Source organism: Lathamus discolor, chromosome 6, assembly GCF_037157495.1.
Source record: "Lathamus discolor isolate bLatDis1 chromosome 6, bLatDis1.hap1, whole genome shotgun sequence".
NCBI lineage: Eukaryota > Metazoa > Chordata > Aves > Psittaciformes > Psittacidae > Lathamus > Lathamus discolor.
Window position 1 is genome coordinate 57,785,911 of NC_088889.1, and position 15,755 is coordinate 57,801,665.

Genomic DNA, 15,755 nt, shown 5'->3' on the forward strand with positions numbered 1-15,755 from the left:
AATCCTTATTTCCGTAGCAGCTCTGGTTCTGGCCTTGCAGAAGATGTTTTGCAAGGGACACATGGGCAGCACAGGTGCCAAGCACAGCTCTGTTCCTAAACATATGGGATGTCAAGCCCAGAGAAAGTTTCATACAGTAAAGCCACCATCTGCAACATCCTTTCTTTACCACAGGGCAAGTAAAGGGAGTAAGTGTGCTTATGCCTTTCATGGAACAACATAAAAAATGTGGTTTTGGGCAGCCCAAAGTGTAAAAGCCCTTTCGAGCTGTAGCTGCTTAGCAGAGAAGTCCCTGAGCACTCAGTCCTTGCAATTTAGCACTTCTGATGGCCAAACGTGTCAACCTTCTAGACCATTACTCTCAGCTGCTAAATTGGGACGCAGTCCTGAAGGGTGGCTGATCCTATATTATTTAAACTGTTTACTAATGAGGGCAAACTTCTCAGCTACTGTAAATTGGGACAATTTCACTGAACTCACTCAAACTAGGTAAACGTAAACCAGCTGATGATCTAGTTTAACCAATATAACTTCTGAGTGCATTTACTGAATGATGAAGAGAGAAATGTACATTGTTCTTGGGGATATTTGGTTTGCATTTCTGGGTTTGTGTGGGCTTTGGGGGCTGTTTCTGAGAGTATATTTATTTTTTTTAGGAAGGAGAAGTGAGGTGAAAGGAATTGGTTTTGGCCTGCTTAAAAGTGCAGAGCTGAAGCTGGGAAGCAATGCAAAAGAACACTTTAATAAGTAGAGAGTGCCAAATGAAACACTAGCATTTCTTCTGTAGATGGAGAAAGCTAAATACAATATTCATGTTACCTCAGTTTCTTCCATCGCTCCAGACATAACCATTGCCAAGACAAAATAACCCCCTCTGCTACTGCATAAACTCTGCATGTGCAGTTACTTGTACCAGCCAAACAGAAAGAAATTAATCCCATTTTGAGCACTGAATCTGTGGCCAAAGATTTCATTATACTGTTACCATTTGGGGCATGTATGCAGGAAGAAAAGAAAACTCTGCCAGGATTTCAGACTGAAATGTACATTCGAAACTTAGCTCGTGACTTCCCAGTGCCATTGGGAGTTTTTTCCCAACGTTTTACCCTGAGGGCTTCATGTTGTGAATTCAGCAGGCAAGATGTTGCCATGACATATACCTCATCAGATCAAAGACACTGCACAGAGTGCCAGGGATGGATATGATTCTTTGGACTAATTTTATTATTGTAACTCCACTGACTTCAGGGCGTTACACCAGTGATGAATTTGGCTCATCATACACCAAATGAAGCTTAACATCTTTTGTTCCAAGTCTTCTTTTCTATCCACCTCCTCTGCTACCACCTGCTATTACTCTTTGGATATGTTTGCACCACATATTGCAAAAAGCCATGAGCAAGCTCTGCCCACGCTCCAATCTGACAGTAGCCATGTGACTGCATTGGCACAAAGTCTGAGCTAATAATCCCTCCTGAGAAGGACTTTTTCCAGTGAATAGCATGGGCAGGATGAGTGTGCATCTACCCATACAGTATCAACATGCCCAAAGAGTGATCTATGCTGGGAATCACTGTACAGGTCTGGAATCTTCTCCTTCCTTCTTTCTTTTCACACAGACGTTTTCCCATGCCCTATGAAGAGATCTTGTACTGGCATTCATAATTCCCACAGTCAGCAAAATGCTTCTAAGTGGTACAGAGGATTACTATTTTCATAACCGTCACTTGCTGGTACAGAGCGCTTCAGTAGTGTTCAGTCCTAGATACTGAGCTTTCCTCTCTACCGGTTTAAACAAGTTTTTCACCCACAGAGTAGACAAAACAATGCCATCATTCAAATAATACCATGTCTCCCCACCTTTGTACCATTTCACTGCTTTCCTTTGTCTTCTGCATCAACATCACTATGGCTTGTTGATGGTGCCATTCCTGCATAGAATCATAGAAGAGTTAGGGTTGGAAAGGACCCCAAGATCATCTAGTTTCAACCCCCCTGCCATGGCTCATCTCCCTTCTTTGCAGTAATACCTATTATATTTCCTGGATTCTTACTTGGCAGCTTCATCTTTCTCTTGCAAAGACCTGACAGAGCATTCTTCTGGGGTCCTGCTGCTCCACTTATCCTTGACCCGTACCAGGGTGAAAACAAACCTGTAAATATCCCTATGACTCCAATGGTAAATAACCTGTGCCCCCACAGCAGGAAAGGAGCAGTATGGTCCAAGGCCTCATAGTGTCTGTAAGACTTTGCATCCCTTGAAAATTATTTTGCTTGATGTGGGGAGAAGCTGGGGTTTTCATACAATATTTTCAAACAATTTTAAGCTACTTAAAGTCAGTATTATTTACTTAACTTTTGTTATCAGTTTAATTGAATGACCACACACCAAGATAAGCCAAGTAGTTATCGACTCCATTGTGGTTTTCTGTACAATCTTCAGTCACGCACTTAGTAACTCAGACACTTTGGGCTGCTCAGCAGTACGCAGAAACAGAATCAGGGCATGCGCGTGGTTTCAGTACACTCAGTAATAAACTCAGGCTGAGGCTGAGCATTTACATTCCTATTTCTATGCATGTGTAATGAGGAAGGAGGGCCATTGCCCAGTATGAAGCTCCTGCCTCCACCCCAAATACAAGGTAGAACTAGGAACAGTCTGCAAGCAAGAGGTACTAAATTTAACATCAATTATCCATGGCATTAATGGAAGCTGAAAGAGAAGCCATCATGGTTTTTCCACGAGCTTTACTAATAGCTTTGTGAAAATATAGTCCATGAAGAAAAAATCCTAATTAAACAGAAGCAGCAAAGGAATGTGGCTCAAGAAAGAAGAAACAAGAGTGTGGAAGCACATCAAGAAGACAGAAATAAGACAAATATTTTACCTTCCTCAAAACCAGCATGAAAATACTTTGAAAATTAACATTTTGTGTGTGCATCCTCATGGTCACATTTACTATCCTTGTCAACATTAAAAGCTTTTAAGTTCAGAAAATGCAGTATCACTTCACCTTTCTTCAAATCTGAGACTGCGAATGAAAGACCTCATAAAAGTTATGTGGAGTTTGTACTGGCAAAGGATTATAGAGATACCTTTCCGGAGCTTAGCAGTAGCTCATGAATTGTCCATTGATGCAGGGAAAGGGAGGCAGGGAATCCAAATATCACTCTACTATTTTTTTTCCCCCATGGGCTGCTGTTTCAAGTGAACAGCTCTAGTTCACAGTGATAAAGGAAAATGATTTAAAAGCCACTTGATCTGTGTTGTCTCCATTCAAAAAGAATCTAACCTGATTTATTGTTCCTCAAATGGCTGAAACACTACTTTGCTTAATGTCATTAAAAACCTGGTATCGGCACCCAGTCCTAATAAAAGTATCGGGAACATGCTAGTAACCTACCCATAGAGGGAAAATGAAGCTGTCATTTTTCAATATAATTAAACCTGGTTTCAAAAATCCAAAGGTCTGTAATATGAATTACACTAATTACTTCTTGTGGTTTAAACATCGATTTCAATGTTAAATTTAATGGACTTAATGGATGTTGCTTTTCCCATCAGACTGGTGGCCGATGTTTGTCTTGTTTCTTGACCACTTATAGATTTCTGTTGACCCTTTAAACATATTACAATCGGCAGCCTGCTCATTCTTCGTGCATGAGAGTACTTCTATTAGTTTCCATGGATAATCCCAGCTTCCATGTAACCTGTCTCCTGAAGTTATTTTTGGCAGCCAAAGGCATACATAGTCCAGGAAATAGAGAAAGAAGTCATTGGACTAAATTTTCAGAAATGTGCAGGCAATTAATTTTGCCTAGGGAGTATGTGAAATCCAAACAAACTTTAGGAAATAGCAAAACGTGCAAAAATTCACAGGCCAATAGTGCTGCTGTTTGCTGCACACCAGTCTCTTTCCTCCACTTATTCATAGCTGAGCAGAATCAAAACATAGGAGCAAAGATGACGAGCCTAGTTCTGAACTCCAACTGGTGTATATCAGAATCTGTTGGAATTACACCCATGGAAGAGACTTTGGAGACTTGGAATCACATTCCCTCCTGAACTTTCTGCTTATCCAGAAAATACCAAAAGCAGTGCTCGGGTTGAACAAATAAGAAATATTTTACAAATAATAAACTGTGGGCTTACTGTTGACTTAATGACAGAACCCCCGTGAATTTTAAGGAGAGTCAGATGAGATACACTTCATGTGTGATCTATAGGAGGAAAGTTCTCTGTATTTGGGCTCACACCCAAAAGACACTCTCCAAGAGTAATGGTTGATAATGTTTTGATTCTCTTTCATGAGTTAAAATTAGTCAATGCTGTGCTCAAGCTAGACATGACTCGTTCCACTGTTAAGAACACAAAGCCCAAGTTCTTCAGATCACAGTGTGCGCTTCCATATAAGTTTATAAAACACTACGTGAGAGAGGAGGTCTAATCCAAGAGGTCCAGGTGAAAACAGTGAGGAGTGCTGGATGCATCATATGCTGGGAAACAAGGCTATTTACAAGTACATAAGGAACGAATTTTGGAAAGGATTTTTAACATACCTCATGTTAAAAAGCTTGTTCTCCTAATACTATCACAGTTGCTGAAGGCATCCTAGGCTAAGGTTAAAACAACAGCAGAACATTTGCTTTCCCACCAGATTGTTTTTACATTTGTTGTCGACAGACAAGCGAACATTGACACAAAAAAGGAATTGATAGCTTGAGATACTTGTACCATTTCTTTTCCTGCAGCAGAAACTTTAGATGCTAGATAAGGGGTAGTTGGTAAGAATAGAAGAGAAGCCTACAAATATTTGTTATTTCAGTCTATCAGGAAACCTACAGCTGCAGTGAAGTCAAGTAGAAGAGTTTGCTATGACCACAGAATTGCCAGTTGTGGCTAAGGACAACAGAATTATTACACATTTATCTATGGCAGGCTTCCTATAGAGGTGATGCCAAGGGGGAATTATTATTCATCAATATGCTTTTCTTCTTTCTCCCTGTTTGTAGTAAGCTTCCAAACAAAGTTGTGCTGCTGTGTTTGTCACTGGCTATGCCTGAAACTGTAACTTGCATGATTTTTGAAAGAACAACATTAGCACAGAGGAATTCTGCCAGCACCCACATGACTGTTTCTGTCCAGGGACTAAAACATCTGTGCATAAGTAAAATACATGTATATTATCCATATGTGGATTGAAAGATTTAACAGAGTCAAAACACACAGCTCTGGGAAAATTTCTTTAGGTTAAGGGCCAAGTAATCAGCAAGTATAAACTAGCATGATTTCATTGACACCAGTGAAGCCCTGCTGATTCACATCAGCTGAGGAGCCTTGTCTCATAAGTGTATTTTTCTTTCTGTATGGAAGTTTGCTCAGCCCAGAATTAAAGAGTATCATAATCCCTAAAGAAAAGGGAGAAGATTTTGGAAAGGTGATTTAATTGTTTCAGTGTAGGAATTTAACCCAAACTAGAACTGGATCCTACTCAATAGGGAAAACTTTTCTAGAGGTTTAGAAAAATTTAAAAGCCTTTGGACTGAACTGCCAGTACTGGCCTCCTCACCAGTGTCTCATGGGAGGTGACGTACCCCTTATGTCTCAGATTTTGACTGAATGGAGAATTCTGGTGGATGTGTGCTGGCATGTGCAGCTCCCATTTAAATGTTGCAGTGTAATGATTGCATAAAGTGTTTGTATAGCTTTGAGTTCATAATGTAACATGTGCCTTTCCAGACTAGAAGTAATGGCATTCTTGGTTATTTTCTATCCTAAGATCAAGCTGTAGAAATGACAGGTTAATAAACTTTTCTCTCGCCAAAGGTAACTCTAAGAAAAATAATTAAGCAATAGAAGAACCTGCAGAAAATGGTTCTCTAGTCACTGTTAATGGTCACAGCCCAAAGTTAAACATATCCAGCCATAAAAATTCAAATCTGTTTTGACATTGGATGATGAAAGATATGCAGGTCTCATTACTCACTCAACTTTCCTCCTCTTCCTTCTAGCAAGTATTGATGCACCATGCTACTTTTGAGAACTGCTCAGTTATTTTTCCAAGCAAGTATGTGCACTTCTGCAGATTCATCCTTCCTCTTCTCCACCTCTGAGCTATATGTTTAAACTGGCCCATGGACTTGCCTTGGGCCTTGTCTCTGGGATGACGGCAGCCCCCCATTCCTGCAAGGTCTCTTCACCGGTGTATCCCATTTCCGTATTACTTCCTCCCCACACTGAACACTACATTAAACCAGAGACAGAAGCCCTAGAGAGAGATGTTTGAGCATTTACATTAACCTGTGACTGAAGTAAAATACTAGGCTCTGGGAGTGCTTTGGAAGGAAAGAAATTTTTTGTGCTTGTAACCAAGGAGAAGAGTGCAGGCAGCTGAGCTGGGGACCAGGAGCCCTGGAATGCTGTGGCAGGTCTTCGGACCCTGTCATTAAGGAACAGCTTCGAGTCAGAGCCATGCCACTTTCTCACTTTCGCCTTACTAAAATGAAGTAACTAATACCATGCTTTCTCATCTCCTTGGGCATGAGGGAGGACAGATACTGTAAAATAATGATTTTAATTCACAGCACTTAAAAATAGGCTGTTAACTCTATATGCTGGCATCTAAATAAAAGCAGCCTGACTTTGAGAGGTGCTAAGCATTTGCACCTCCCAGCAATGTGTACACGAGCTGTTTTAAAGATCTCCAAAGATACAGATTTTCTTCCCTGCCAATACCATTTCTCTCTCCTTCAATACAATTTTATAGGCCATCCATTTTGACGTTACATCAAATTAACACTAAACACACACCTACCACTTTGGATAGAGATTTCAAGAGCCCACTCTTCACAAAGAACAAGGCAGGATGCCTATTTTGTGTTACAGACAAGTTCACATTTAATTTCAAACATGTGCATAAGTCATGGGGAATTCATTTTGACTTCTGTGTTGTCCTGAACAATGACATTTTCCTGAATCTAGGACAAAGAAAGTCATTGGAAAATCAGTGACAGCAGAAGAGATAATGTAATATGCAGTTTAGCAGGGGCATCTGTTTCTCTAAATGAGAGACCCCAACAGAAACATGAGAACCAAGAAGAAAATTTGTTCAGCAAGATTTGAAAATAAAAGAAACAAGCAGAAGAATTTCCCCCTGCTCCTCTGGATGAATTAGCCAGCGGAGTCAGGAATGCTAAAGAAAAGGGAGAGTGCATTGCTGTGAACTTATCTGAGCTTTTATATCTCTTCCATTAGGTAATTTTCAAGTAATGTTGATTTAGCAGTTTCAATTTCATTCAGAAGAGGCTACACAATGTTAGACGCTAAAGTCTTCCTTTCAGGTTTGTTTTACAATTCACTATTGCTCTTTCTACTCTTAAGCCTGTGCTGCAATATATAACCAGTTATATATTCCCTATTAAAAATGTACAGTGTTTCAGAAAATTGAAATAGTTTTCAAAATTGTCCCCCACTGGTAATTCTGCATTTGATTGTCGAAAATGTTAATCTTTTCTCAGGCCTGAAATTATGAGCCAGCTTTATTGGTCAAAGGCCATAATAATTTGAGCTCTTGTTTTATAAACTCATTTCTGCTGAGTGATATCCTGATAGGAGCAAGAATAATAAATCACAAACATGTCCCCCAAGATTGCATTGTAAATGTCAAACTAGACAGGAAATTGTAATTAAAGAAAGGAAATTGCTACAGAGAAGCACTTGATTTTAAAATGAGCTAAGCACAGAATTTTCTAAGCATTTAATTATAGACCAATTTCAACTGACTGCTTTGCTTTTGCAGTCATATTTCTTATTATAACTCTTCTACATAATAACCACATCTCCGTGCTTACACTGGTCAGGAGTATTACTACATAACACTGCGTAAGCACGAGGATTACTAACTTTACAGGAATTATATCACATTTTAGTATGATGGGCAGCGATATCAGAATTGTAAATCAGTGACGATCTGATTTTAACTCAGCTACAAGTGGATATCGTTTCATAACAGCAACTGCACCTCTTGGCACCTCACTCTTAAACAAGCAGCAGGACCAGTTCTGAAACACTTGGACTGACAAACTCCTGGATGAGTGAATAATGCAGTCAGGGACAGACACTCTACCATCACAAAAAATCACTGTTATCCATGAAGGCTGCTGTGGTTCCTATCAATCTAGAAAGAGTCTTTCAATGCCATAATAAAGTGTGCTATCTATTTCCTCTCCAAGTCAGAAAACAAAAGATTTAGGGAAGAAAACAGTATGTTCTAGTAATGCTAGACTAGCAAACCACTTACATGTGCAGGCGGTGGTATGTTGAGCAATTCAGGGCAGCTTTTTTGAGCCCTAAATTCTGCTACTGATCTTATGGTTCAGGAGAACAGGCCTTAAAAACCTCTCTTCCCATCTTCCCAGACAGACCCAGGAGTTAGTCCTCAGTTGCCCAACCATCCATTTCTACCTCTTGTCAATACCACAGTGTTATAAGTGGTAGGACACAGTTCTCTTTTTCTTTAGCATAGCCCAAAATTTTATTGAAACTAAAATATACTATATACCAGCACACTGTATCTTTTTTGATTTGAAAAGAGAGATACGCAGAAAAACTTTTCTACAAGAACTGAAGCTGGAGAAAATCCTGTTACACTGAATCCTCATTAGGACCTAGCAAAATTCACTGAATACTTGACACTGCATATTTCCAACTAGGAAGGAATAAATCAAGATGCAGATGTGATCATTTGCACCCATAAGCTTACTGCAATGGAAATATTATGCTGCTACAGGCACAAGATCGAATTGGATAAAGCCTAGTCAACTGGCAGATACTTACCAACCATGGGATTTACTTACTGCCTTGTGAATCAATAGAATGACCTAAAATTTAAGTACTCACACATTTAGGAGAAAAGGTTAATAGAAGCATTCTGATCTTTTACTTTCCTAGGGAATAAAAACCATTAGAGTGGATGAAAACAGTGTCACAACAGAAGCAGCATTTTTTTCAAAGTGTGGATGTGTAATTGTAATGTAATGTAGTCATTATTTGGCACAGTGTCTAAAGACCTCTTAAGTAGAATGGGGTTACATTTTTAAGTATAACATGCAAAGGAACACAATCTGTGTGTCTGATAAAATAAATGTCCTGTAATCCAGCACAGTTTACTTGCAGTTTTCATCAGTAACCAGAACTTAGGTAGAATGAGTGGACATAGAGAAACTGGTAATCTCAAGGGGGAAAGATGCACTAATTTGATAGGAGACAGGTGCAAAGAAATAGAGGAAGTCAAGAAGATGTGTCTTGGCAAGAGCACATGAAAAAAAAAATCAGTGTGAAAAAAACAGTAAATGTTCTGAGATTGCTTTTGTTAGGAAGAACTGTTGAATTCAAACTAAGTAAAGATGTTGTGGGTCAAGTACTGTGCATAATCGTTGATACCTGTTTGTGTGAAAAGGGCAGAGGTGGAGCATGCACGAATAGGTGAGTGTTTAAAGAACAGGAAAAAAAATAAGAGGAACTGAGAAATGAAGAGTAACCTGTGGAAAGATGGAGAAGACCAATGGGTCCCATAAGGAAGCAGAGCCACAGAAAAAAGGATTCCACCCAGAGGTTCAAAACAGGCACAGAACCCAAAAGAAAGAAGGAAGGAGCGGATGTAAGGAAAGAAAAAAAGAGGACAGGTTGCATTCTCTGGTAAGGTTTGTAGCAAAGAGGCCATAGCTGCCACCATGCCAGCCAGCAGAGCACATGGATGGGTCAGCATGAATGACAGATATATGATTGAACAAACCCACTATTTGTTAGCGTTGGTACACTGAGCGTTTGCTGAGTCTGAATTTTAGTATAATACATTGAAGAACAGCAAGTCGACACAGATGACATAAAACTTACTTTTTGGGTCCGGGTATAAATATGGGAATAAACATGTATCTATTTCTATTGAACATGATTTGAAGTAACTGACTGCAGAGGAGCTGAGGAAAAGGAGGATGGAGATGAAGCTGTGATTGAATAAACAGCACAGAAAATAATCACGTCTAATAAAACATGCTCTTACCAATGCACCTGGAGAATTCTCCTGCTTTACACAGAATTTGCCTCATTATTTCCTACTTCTGTTTTCCCTCATAGCTATAGCTTTGCCAGAGAAGTGGCTTTACCAACACGCAGCTTAAATCCTCTCAAGTTAGTTTCAAACCCAGAAGAGAGTGGCAATTTTTGCAAAGTCATAAATTAAGTCATAATTACTGAATTACTTTGTAGAACATTTTATTACCAGCAGAGAAGCTGCTCTGGCCAAGCCGTAGCCTGTGTCCAGCAAGGCTCAACCACACTATGGGGATGGTGCCAGCATTAGGGTCTGCATGTTGGTAAGATTATGGCCAACACTCAAATGTTGTTTCTGATAAGGTTTCCTTCAGCTAAACCTGGGATTTTTGTCATTTCATGCAATTGTTATTACTTTATTTCTTGCACATTTTTCCTTTCTGTTCCGCTTGCATTTATTCTTATTTCTTCCTGTGGTAAATTCAGCCTAAGTCCTCTTTTATAATTTTTTCAGAGAGATCATTAGCTGTGCTTAATTCAGACAATACTGGGAATACAACCATTCCCCTGCTTGCTAGCAGTGATAGCATGGCTTAAAACTGAGGTGAGCAGCACTGGAAATAGCAGGCAGGTGAGTTTTGACCAGTGCTCAGTGGTGATGGCACAAGGGATTCTTAGTACCAAAAAGGGGCTCTGCAAAGGGCTGGAGCTGCCACCTGCCCACCCTCTCCTCTCATACACAGTCCCCAGCACTGGCTGCACCATGGAGACTTGTCACACTGCGACCTGCATCTTGTCCCTTTGGAGAACAATATTTCCTGATTACTGGTGAGCTTCTAGTGGCATGGACAAATTTATTTTGGGAAAAAGAAATAGAGCCTGGTATCCCACACTTAAAAGGCACTACCCTCCTTCATGTAAGGTTTCCATAGCAGTAAGGTCAGGGAAGTAACACATCTCTTTGACAGGAAGAGATGTTTACCGTCATTCTCCTACTAACCCTAGGCCTGATCTATAAATGAACACAAGGAGTGCTAGAATGAGCAGAATAAGAAAAGTTAGTCTAAGCAAGACAGTTGATTTCAACTCAACAAATCATAGCCTATCCCATGACTTTATGTCCCTCTCACACCTAAGCTTCTACTCAGCTTTCACCCTAAGCAACTTAGGGCTCGCCTTCCACCAAACCCACCTCAATCTCTACCCTACTATGCTTAGGCAGGATAATGTTGTCCATATACATTGTCCTACCAATCTGGCCAATCAAAACCCAAACATTATCTCTAACTCTCATACCAATCCTTACTTATACTGGCATTCTCTGCCTGTAAAGCAGGCACAAGCCTAACAATAACCAGTAGCCTCCACACAAACACACGGTTCTGACCACCTACACAACCTAAACCTCTTGCAACACTAAAAATTATTCTACCAACAATAATGCTATATGACAATACATCTTCCAGCTCTATTACAACGTCTCCATGGAATCTGTACATGGCATTTCATGACTCATTTGCCTCAGTTTCTCATTTGTAAATATGAAGATAGAAATCCTTTTCATCCCTCTGGGCTCTAAACTCTTTGGTATACGGAAGGTCTCAAATGAGGTTCAACAGCACACAGCCTAGCAAGAGCTGTGATATACTGAGGGCCTTGTTCCCTTTCAATATAAACTCGAAACCTGTGTTACTGAAATGCTATTTACATTTGTCATAGTGTTCATTATGCTTAGAAATATCAGGTGAGACTACTAGTCACAAAATTTGCAACCAGCCCCTCAATGACAATATATATAACAAGGGAGAGATGTTTAAAACGTCTCTTGAGCACTTCAGGAGGAACTCTGTTTTCACTGTCCCCATGTAGTGCTCTTGCTCCCCCCCAGTTGCCAGTGGACTGGAATAGGCCACACAAACACATACTTATATTTCAGCTTAATAAAACAGGTTTTATTATAACCTGCAGTCTTAGGTACTTGCCATCATCTATATCCGCTCATAGGGGAAGGATCCTGAATTACTTGGCAGGTATCGTTAACACAGCACAGGGAGTTATTAGTAGCAGCACACTGTTATGAACGTGCAGAATCAAATCAGAGACACAGTAACATATGAAATGTATATGTACACACACACAGAATAAGTGCATTTAAAAAGCTAGTGCAATGGTAAAGCTTCTTCTAACGCACAGGAAAAGGAATTACTTTGTTTATTGCCATCAGTGCCCCTGTGACTCACAACCGGTATCATTGGAGCAGATCAAAGGCGCAGCTTTAATTCCTCAGGAAAGTCCCACATCAGAACAAACAGTCAAAATTTCAGGCAAAGCAAAAAATCCAACAAATGAAAATATCTAACTATATCAAAGTAACTTTTTAGGATATAGTCCCAGTGCTTCCTTTTAGGCGAACATGCTTCCTTTTAGGCTAGCCCTTTATATCCCAGGAAAGCACTTCGACCTTATAAAAATGAAACACAATGATCATTTTTCAAACATCTTGATCAGAATCATCTTGTTGCTACAAATTTTTTGAGGCTGCTAAATCTCTATTTTCCACCATGAAGGCTGTAGTGCTCTGTCACTTGTCAAATGCTGCATCACAGAAATATTTTAAAACAAAAAACCATTTTCTATTTCCTGCACTCCTTTTCTTCCCTAATCAGTAACAGAAATAATCAAATTGGTGAGCAAGTCCTGGCCTTGTGTAATAGCTCCATTCTGTCCATACCAGAGGTAAAAGAAATTAGGGTAAAATCTTGTGTTACAGCATCAGTTCAAACTGTAGAGAGATAAGACCCGGGACAGAGACTTGGGATAGACAGATAGATAGATTCTGTAGGCTAAATGCTAAAATCACACGGAAGGAAATACTGTCCTGTGAGAGGCCTGTAGGATTTATACAGGATCCCTTGAGAAGCTAGTGAAGCTGGTAGAGAACTATCAGGCTCATTAATGCCAACCTATGTTTCACGATAGCTGTTACGAGTGCACTTTCCTACTAGGTTTTTTTTCCAGGGTGTGGTTTTATTCTGTAAATTGAAGTCTTAGATCTGCAGGTTGAAAAATCACATCCCTGTGCTCAGAGGTGCATGGGCATAATTATCATCCAGGCCATCACTGGGGGAAAAGGGGTTGTGTGTATCTGCTTGGTTAGTGGAGGGATAGTTTTAGCTTTTCTTCTGTCCTATTTGAACATGAAATGGCAAGAAATAAGGAGGATCCCAAGTCTGTATGGGAAATTAACAATCAGAATTAGGATACAGGGAAGCTAGCTAAGGACTTGCAAGCTCATTTTCACAAAGCTATAGAGCTCTAATAGACATGAAAAAAAATCTTGGAGATGAAGCTGCCTACATATGCCTAAACAGATGTAGAGTTGGATTTTGTCCACATAGCATGAACATTTAAAACTCAGTAGAGGCAGGATATGCAAACAAAGAGGGAAACTTCGTGCATTCACTCATACATTGACTTATAAAACTCAATCTGATGGGTCATAAAAATATTTGAAGATGTTTACATGAGAAATTCACTTTGCTTGCAGCAGTAGGTGTTTCAGCAGCATACTCTCCCAATAGCCTGTACATATTAAGGCAACATGTTTTTCACTACAAGTTACAGAATGATATTGCCCAATTCCAGAAGACCTTGGCCGGTTATATGGTGTGTCATGTGAGAAGGCTTCACAATTATTTCTCACTAGTGATTTCTCCAGAGAGCAAAGAACTCGGTACACTCCCTTGCCATGGAAATAAAATAGGATGGCCAAGCCAAAGCTTCCTGCCTGTATGACTATACACCTGTGACAACTAAGCGGAAGGCTGAAGAGTCCTTTCTACTGCCACTGCTTTCCCCCTAGTCCCATTTTACTTGAAACACAGTGCTACTCAACACAGCTGCCCTCCACCTGAAAAAGTCAGTATTAGAAAGCAGCCATGCCATGGTTAGCCTCTTTGACCAGACCTAACATGGTGCAACATCGCATCCTGCAGAAATGCTTGAGCTAGCCTGCAAGGACTGCCCTGCAGTAAGTGACAGTGTATGGTCAGGACACTGAGCACGCTGGTGAGGTGCTCAGCCTGGCTTTGGCGTGGCAGACAGAAGCAAAGGGAGCCCCACAGTTCAAACAGAGCCAGTGGCAACCTCAAGAGTCACTGTAGAGTACTTCAGTTTTGCAAAGAGAACAAAAATTGTGCAGCTAAACATGAATCAAATAACCGTTTCGGGAAAAATCTCAACTTCTCTTATTTTTATTTATTCCAAACATGAAACAAGAGTCAGAAATGTGAATTTTGTCTAGGATGGGAATGTTTAGAAAATTCCCCTTCAAAGAACCCCAGGGAGAGTGTGTCACACACATCGACACGTACACAAGAGCATGTGAGGATTGTGGTGGAGAGTGCGTGTCAGCCTAGACCTCACAGGGGCTAGGGAGCCAAGGCAGCTCATAGCCCACCAGCTGGGTGGTGGGAAGCCATGGGGAGCTTGATGAGCTCAAGGATACATACAGCTCCACACCCCAACACCAAGAAGACAAGGTGCCAGCTGCTCGGGGCGGGGGGGGGGGGGGGGGTGGTGGTCAGCAAGACTGCAGACAGCCTTGATAGTGATCCCAGGAGCTTGCTAGGGACTGTCTATGAGGTCAGCAAAGTGGGACGGGCATGTTTCCCAACCAAGGCCTTTGTTCCCCAGAGCCAGCCTTTCCTAAACAAAACCCATCTCCATTGGCAAGCTGCAAGGGCAGGTCCCTTCTCTGACACGCCAGGCGCACACACGTCCTGCTGTAATCATCGTTTTCTGATCATTCTGCACCATCTTCTGACCTTTCTCTCAGGGTTGAAAGGGGAGCTCTTTGGAGGGGTTTTACAAGGGCAGAGGAGTGCCCTCCTGCCCACCAGCCATAGTGCAGAAGCAGTATCTCTACCCATCTGCTGCCAGGGCTCCCAGCAGCAATTGGCTGCTCCTCCCTTGAGGGTGCCCTGTACTGAGCAGACTCAGCATGGGTCTCTTGTGCTGCACTGAATGGTCCAGGTTTCACAGGCTGGCCCTCATCACGGAGCAGCACCTTCTGTCTGTTTAGCAAACTCCAATAAAAGCAAGCATTTCCCAAAATGAACCTCTGATTTACATATAAAAATCTAAAATGAAACCCTTACACTGTCAGTGCCAGCAGCATCTGTATGACTAGATACAATCCAGACAATTCCTACAATTAATGAACTGGGAAAATTACAGGTAAAATAAAAATGACTGTGTGAAAAAGACCCTGAAAGGCATGAAACAGACAATGGGGTTTTCCTACTTTTTATTTCTCATTCCCTCCCTTCCCTCACTACAATTTTATGCATAATTGTTTGGTCAGTTTGCTCTTCCCTGAAACTTTTACTGAAATGGATTAGGCAAACCATGCTCTGAAACAGACTGAAAATGGAAAATATGTAAATATATATCATATAACTTATAAAATTGTATATATATGTGTGTGGGTGGGTGCTGGAATAAAAAAGCTACAGTTACTTGCTGGTAGAACAACATATCAACAACTGTTGGAGCTGACTTGAAGGTTAAATATTAGGAAGGAATCCAATTTCTCTTGTCTATTCAGCTCAGCGGTGTGTTAGATTGCGGTTGGAGTGTGCTTATGGAGTGTGGGATATGAAGTAGGCTAATCAATCCCTGCTGCTTCATTCTCAGGTTCTTC